Raw genomic sequence first — 8,396 nt, forward strand, 5'->3', positions numbered from 1 at the left:
CTGTAACCCCATAAACAACTATACAACTGTAACCCCATAACCATCATGCTACTGTAACCCCATAACCATCACACTACTGTAACCCCATAAATAACTACACAACTGTAACCCCATAACCATCACACAACTGTAACCCCATAAACAACACACTACTGTAACCCCATAACCATCACACAACTGTAACCCCATAAACAACACACTACTGTAACCCCATAACCATCACACCACTGTAACCCCATAACCATCACACAACTGTAACCCAATAACCATCATGCTACTGTAACCCCATAAACAACTACACAACTGTAACCCCATAAACAACACACTACTGTAACCCCATAACCATCACTCTACTGTAACCCCATAAACAAGTACACTACTGTAACCCCATAAACAACTACACAACTGTAACCCCATAAACAACTACACAACTGTAACCCCATAACCATCACACTACTGTAACCCCATAAACAACTACACAACTGTAACCCCATAACCATCACTCTACTGTAACCCCATAAACAACTATACAACTGTAACCCCATAACCATCACTCTACTGTAACCCCAAAAACAACTACACAACTGTAACCCCATAACCATCACACAACTGTAACCCCATAACCATTACACTACTGTAACCCCATAAACAACTACACAACTGTAACCCCATAACCATCACTCTACTGTAACCCCATAAACAACTACACAACTGTAACCCCATAACCATCATACTACTGTAACCCCATAACCATCAAATTACTGTAACCCCATAAACAACTACACAACTGTAACCCCATAACCATCACACTACTGTAACCCCATAAACAACTACACAACCGTAACCCCATAACCATCACACAACTGTAACCCCATAACCATCATGCTACTGTAACCCCATAACCATCAAATTACTGTAACCCCATAAACAACTACACAACTGTAACCCCATAACCATCACACTACTGTAACCCCATAACCAACTACACAACCGTAACCCCATAACCATCACACAACTGTAACCCCATAACCATCACTCTACTGTAACCCCAAAAACAACTACACAACTGTAACCCCATAACCATCACACAACTGTAACCCCATAAACAACTACACAACTGTAACCCCATAACCATCATACTACTGTAACCCCATAACCATCAAATTACTGTAACCCCATAAACAACTACACAACTGTAACCCCATAACCATTACACTACTGTAACCCCATAAACAACTACACAACTGTAACCCCATAACCATCACTCTACTGTAACCCCATAAACAACTACACAACTGTAACCCCATAACCATCATACTACTGTAACCCCATAACCATCAAATTACTGTAACCCCATAAACAACTACACAACTGTAACCCCATAACCATCACACTACTGTAACCCCATAAACAACTACACAACCGTAACCCCATAACCATCACACAACTGTAACCCCATAACCATCATGCTACTGTAACCCCATAACCATCAAATTACTGTAACCCCATAAACAACTACACAACTGTAACCTCATAACCATCACACTACTGTAACCCCATAACCAACTACACAACCGTAACCCCATAACCATCACACAACTGTAACCCCATAACCATCATGCTACTGTAACCCCATAAACAACTATACAACTGTAACTCCATAACCATCACACAACTGTAACCCCATAACCATCACTCTACTGTAACCCCATAAACAACTACACAACTGTAACCCCATAACCATCACTCTAGTGTAACCCCATAAACATCACACAACTGTAACCCCATAACCATCACTCTACTGTAACCCCATAAACAACTACACAACTGTAACCCCATAACCATCACAGTACAGTGACCCCATAACCACTACACTACTGTAACCCTATAACCATTACACTAAAGTAACCCCATAACCACTACACTACTGTAACCCTATAACCATTACACTACTGTGACCCCCATAACCACTACACTACAGTAACCCTATAACGACCACACTACTGTAACCCCATAACCACTACACTAATGTAACCCCACAAACACTAAACTAGTGTAACCCCATAACCACACTACTGTAACCCCATAAGCACTACACTACAGTAACCCTATAACTATTACACTACTGTAATCCCATAACCACTAAACTAGTGTAACCCTATAACCACTACACAACTGTAACCTATAACCACTACACTACTGTAACCCCATAACCACTACACTACTGTAACCCTATAGCCACTACACTACTGTAACCCTATAACCACTAAACTAGTGTAGCCCTATAACCACTACACTACTTTAACCCCATAACCACTACACTATTTTAACCCCATAAACACTACACTACAGTAACCCCATAACCACTACACTACTCTAACCCCATAACCACTACACTACAGTAACCCCATAACTACTACAATACTCTAACCCCATAACCACTACACTACAGTAGCCCTATAACCACTATACTACTTTAACCCCATTAGCTCTACTCTACTGTATCCCCATTCTAAGGCACCACTAGTGATCGACCACCAGAGACTGGTGCACGGTATCCAGGCCGACACTCCCAGTGTAGCGCTGAGCAAATGCTGCACTCTTGAAGGTGCCATCTTTTAATGGAGATGTGGAATCACGGCCTTACCTTCTCCTTAATGGCAGTTATAATGGATCCCGTTGCTGTATTAAGAAGAAGAGCAGAGGAGTTCTCCCCAGTGTCCTGGCCAATATTTATCCCAAAATCAACATCAGGAAAAGTAGGTTATCTGGTCCTTACCTCATTGTTTTTTGTGAGAGCTTGTTGTGTTCATTTCAGTCGCTGTGTTTTCCAGTATTACGATCGTGGTCTCACTTCAGAAATATTTCATTGGCTCTCAACACTTTGGGACATCCTGAGGCCTTAAAAAATACTGTTCTTTCCTTTTATGATAATATTCCTTTAGGAAAGGAATCTTGCCATCCTTACCTGGCCTGGGGTATATGTGATTCTAGACCCACAGCAACATGGTTGACTCTTCACTGCCCTCTGAAGTGGCCCAGCAAACCCCTCAGTTGTATACAATGAGGGATGGTCAATAAATACCTCCCAATTCCCTCCTGGCCAGCCTCCCACCTTTTCCATTCCATAAACCTAAGGCCATCAAAAACTCTACCACCCAAATCCTAACTTGCAGCAAGTCTTCCCCTGTGCTTGCTGATCTCCTGGTGCAGCAATACCTCAAATTCAAAATTCTCATCTCTATCCTCATATCCCTCTATGGCCTCAGCCCTCACTATTTCTATACACTCCTCCATTCCTTCAACCCTCCCTCTCTCTCCATCACCTCCTCCATCTCTACAACCCTCCCTCTCTGTAACCTCCTCCAGCCCCAACAACCCTCCATCTCTCTGTAACCTCCTCCATTCCTTCAACCCTCCCTCTCTCTCCATCACCTCCTCCATCTCTACAACCCTCCCTCTCTGTAACCTCCTCCAGCCCCAACAACCCTCCATCTCTCCATAACCTCCTCCAGCCCCTACAACCCTCCCTCTCTCTGTAACCTCCTCCAGCCCCTACAACCCTCCCTCTCTCTGTAACCTCCTCCAGCCCCAACAACCCTCCATCTCTCTGTAACCTCCTCCAGACCTACAACCCTCCCTCTCTCTGTAACCTCCTCCAGCCCCTACAACCCTCCCTCTCTGTAACCTCCTCCAGCCCCAACAACCCTCCATCTCTCTGTAACTTCCTCCAGCCCCTACAAACCTCCCTCTCTCTGTAACCTCCTCCAGACCTACAACCCTCCCTCTCTCTGTAACCTCCTCCAGCCTCAACAACCCTCCATCTCTCTGTAACCTCCTCCAGCCCCAACAACCCTCCATCTCTCTGTAACCTCCTCCAGCCCCAACAACCCTTTGAGATCTCTGCACCTATCTGATTTTGGCCTATTGAATGCCCCTGATTTTAGTGGCTCCACTATTGGCAGCTGTGCCTTCAGCTGCCCGGGCCCCTACGCTCTGAAATTCCCTCCGAAAAAATCTTCATTTTCCCCGTTAAGATGCTCCTTAAAATCTACCAATCTAGCCTCCCCCACAACACCGCACCCCCCAACAATCCCACCCACCCCCACCCCCACCAATTGCCTCCTCATGAAACTTGATGTCAATTTTCATCTAATAATGCTCCTGCGAAGCAACTTGGGATGTTTTACTGCTTTACAGGTGCTGTATAGGTGCAAATTTATTGTTGTCAATCATGTCCACATTCCAGGGATGAATAATCAGTGCAATTTAATCCCTACACCCATTAAACAGACCTCTACGTTGCAGATGTGGAAAGGGTAACCCACCCCTGGGAAATTTTGACAGCAACAGATTTTCCTAAAACCTAACATTTAAACTCCACATTATACATTACACTAGAGGCAGTCAGTCTTTGTTTTAATATTTTCCACCACAGCCTATTACAAGCATATATATATATATAAATGTGTGTGTGTATACACCCTGTTGAAAGCCTTACCTGGTAACTCAGTAACCTGTAGTTTGAGCATTTTCAACCAGTAATTTAAAATCCATTTTAAAATAGAGTCAATTAAGTGTTAGCGTGATCTATTATTTCCAATTAGCAGTTGGAATGTATCACTGCAACAAATAATGATTTCAGGATTTGTCTTCAGAATTTGGAACAAGATGCCTTCATTTAATCTTGAGCCCTTCAATTAAATCTATAAATAAAACATAACATTCTTTAGGTATTTCTCTGCCTTTGTGTGTGTGTGTGCTGAGAATCACTGGATTTTACAGCACAGAAACCAGCCATGCAGCCCATTGCTACCAACCTTTTGAAAGAATTGTCCACTTAGTCCCCAACCCTGCTCTTTTTCCTATGCTGTCCCACCCCACCAACACCAAGGACCTGCTTTTAATTCTGTAAGTGAATGGGTTTTGAGTGAGTTAAAATCCAACTCTCCAGAAGAAAGAAAGAACTTGCATTTCCTAGCATGTCCCAAAGTACTTTTCAGCCAAAGGAAGTACTTTGGAAACACAGTCATGGTTGCAATGTAAGAAACCCATCATACAACTTGCACACAGCAAGATCCCAGCAATGTGATCATCGTTTTTTTTTAGTCAGGTGGGTTGAGGGATAAACGTCAGCCAGGATACCAGAGAAGGCCAAATAGCACTCACCTGAGAAAGAGGGAAGACAGTATTTAATGTCTTATCTGAAACACAGCACCTCTGGCAGTGCAGCACTTCCTCAGTACCGCAATGAAGCGTCAACCTAAGTTCTGTGCTCAAGAAACTATAGATTGGGACTTGAACCCACAGCCTTCAAGGTTGAGAGTGCTACCCACTGAGTCACAACTGACAGTTATGCAGACCTAGAAATTCTCTCATGGGTGTCACTCGAAACTGCCCAAATCGGGGTCCATTTTAGCCGAAATCATGCTACAGCCGAGTATCTTCCTGATCTCGTTAAAATATGAGCGAACCAAGAATGGGCAGAAATCACCATAAACAATGGGTGCCCAAAGAAACTTGTCATGAAACTAACATATTTTTCATAATATTTTCCTGGTTTGTTGTGAAGGAGGTTTATGGGGGTAGGTATAGTTGGGTCTGTCTGGATGATTTAATTACATTTGGAGTCAAGCACACTGCAAGCTTTAAATTATCAAAAGGAGCTAGGTGCTTGACATACTAATGAGTAAACATAGATGCTGGCTTATCATGTAAGGTGTGAAGGGAATTTGCATTTTTAGCTAATTGAAGGGATATTTGGATTTCAAAGGGATCTTAGTCTGTTTACAACTAGCCAGATAAGCAAGGCTAAGGAATGTATTTATTTTTCCCAAAGGTTATTGACAATATATAGTGGCAGCATGAACTTATGAGGAAGATACAGACATATGGAACAATCAAATTTACATATTAAAAAGAGAGAAACATTTATGAAGGAGAATGAAAGGTTATGTGTCAGAAAGCCATGTAAGATCTAACAGGACTGTGTGAAATAGCCTTAATGAAGCCTCCAGCATTTATGCATAAGTCGTTCTAACGAAACTGAAGCTGGAGCAAACCCATTTGGAATTCCGCTGCCCTGGGTATTATGTTAACTTGTTGAGATTGTTTTAAATCTAAGATCTATTGTGGATCTTTGCCTTATAGGGAGTGTAACTGGATGTCAGATTAATTAGGAATTTTAGGAGAATTATAGTAGTAATTGTAGTCTAATGTATATGCTTGACATCTTTTACTTTTGATAATAAGTATTTCAATTTATTTTTTTAAAACCTCTAAAGACTTATTACTTCTGAAATCAGTGCTCACATCTTGTAATAAATACAAATTGCAAAACCGTTGTGATAGCGTGACTAAGTTTTCCTCGTGGATTTGGTCTGCCTAGCACACATCATCTGCCACGTCAAACTCCAAACTCCAAATGCACATCAGGTTATTTTCTTCTTTGAGTCTTAATGTATAACGCTTCAGCTCCATTAGGACCATCATTCACACAAAACAGGTATGGCATCTTGAAGAACCTTCAATCAGGGAAGCTCTTCAACTTTTAACATTACCTATGTCATCAAAATGCTTTGAAATAAATAGAAAATACATGGCAGGTATGAGTGGGGATAAATATTACTTTTTAAAACAATCAAAAAAATTACAATTAAAGAGCCAGAAGATTGAATTTCACTGCAGACAATCTGGTCACTATGTTGAGAAGCCCAGTTGGAGGATACTTGCCCTTGAATGTCACGGGACCCTGGTCAGTTTTATGAACAGAACCAATTTTATGGGTGAAGCCAGTATTTTGAGGGGGGCAGTATTGTTGGGGGTGGGGGGGCAGGGACAGTATTTTTGAGGGGGTCGCATTTTGGGCGAGCCCAGTTTTGTACACAGGTCTGATATTGTGGGTGGAGTTTTGTTCAAGTGGAGGGTTTGGTGGATGCTTGTTAGAGATTGAGGAGCTGCAAGCATATTCTAATGATACGCATAACTGAAGGGTTCTCAAAATTCCCACATTTTTCATATCATCAACAAGGATATGACTTTTGGACTTTTACCTGAAAGCAGACAACGAGAGGAGACAGAATACACATTCTTCCCTTTAAAACAATTAACACGAAACTAAAGCCCATTAAAATCTTGCATAAATAATCGCTACTAACTACGGGGGGCAGGAAGACCACAATCAATGCAATTATGCGAACCCATCAATACTCCACACATACAATGGCTTTCAGTTCAAGACTAGTTACGGGGGCAGGAAGACAATGATAAACATCATGCGAGCCTATTAAAAACAACGAGACAACAATCACTTGGGGAAGCCCACCAAAATCAAACAAAGAACTAACCTTGATTTGGATTGAGATAAGAAATTTGAAAAAAACGGTATAACTGGGCCAGGAGATCTGAAGTGGGCAGCTTTTTGGGCAGGGACACAGAAGGGTGAGCAGTTTTGAAAGCTGACACAGGGCAGTGAGCAGTTGGGAGCGGTTGAAGCCAAGTTTAAGCAGGGAGCTGAGCCAGGCGGAGGAAGGAGATCTGGAGGTTTGCAGGCCCGCAGGCAACATCACGCCGAGGGCCACGGGGTGGAAGGCTCAACCGAAGACAACAAGGCCTCAACCGCAGCTCTCCACGAAGATCGACTGCCCACAACTGCGCCCTCCACCCAACTGAAGAACCTTCGCAGATTCCACAGACCAGGACCACGTGGGGACGGCAGGCCCCAGAGGACACAAAGAGCGCACCCCAAAACTGCAACCGGCTTACCTGGCTGGATTTCGAACTGTCAATGAACCCTGGGTTGGTGAGCATGATCCCTGACCTCTCCTAGTTCAATTTAGTTAGGTTTTGGGGGTGGGACAAGGGTAAGGGGATTAGTAGCGTGATTTTCCCTCGTTATGCCGTGTGTTCCCCATTCTTAACTAAGTGTACTTTGTAAGTCTGTATAATATCAGTGTAATCCTAATGTTATAAATTCATTTGTGACTTCAATAAACACAGTTTTTTTCTTGCACCAAAACCAGTTGTCTGCTGCACTTTGTCACAACCCCCAAATAAGTCCAAGGTCTAGAACCCAGGGAATGGGAGTGATTCAAACCGCTCAGAAGCCAGAGGTGAATCTGACACACACACCACCCGCTACATAACTCACTCGCCAGCTTTCAAGCCACGTCCATTGGTTTGTGCCCAGTTTATCCATGTCTCTGGACACAGGCCTGGCAGAAACTCAATGCTATGATGCGCTAGGCCCATTCTGAGCCATTACTGGGACAGTTCTCCACAGTGGATGTGAAAGATCCCACAGCCCTATTCTGAAGAAGAGCAGGGAGTTCTCTCCAGTGTCCTTTGCCAATATCACTAAAACAGATGATCCCATTGCTGTTTGTGGGAGCTTGCTG

The sequence above is a fragment of the Cetorhinus maximus genome, chromosome 5, assembly GCF_964194155.1.
Source record: "Cetorhinus maximus chromosome 5, sCetMax3.hap1.1, whole genome shotgun sequence".
NCBI classification, from domain to species: Eukaryota; Metazoa; Chordata; class Chondrichthyes; order Lamniformes; family Cetorhinidae; genus Cetorhinus; species Cetorhinus maximus.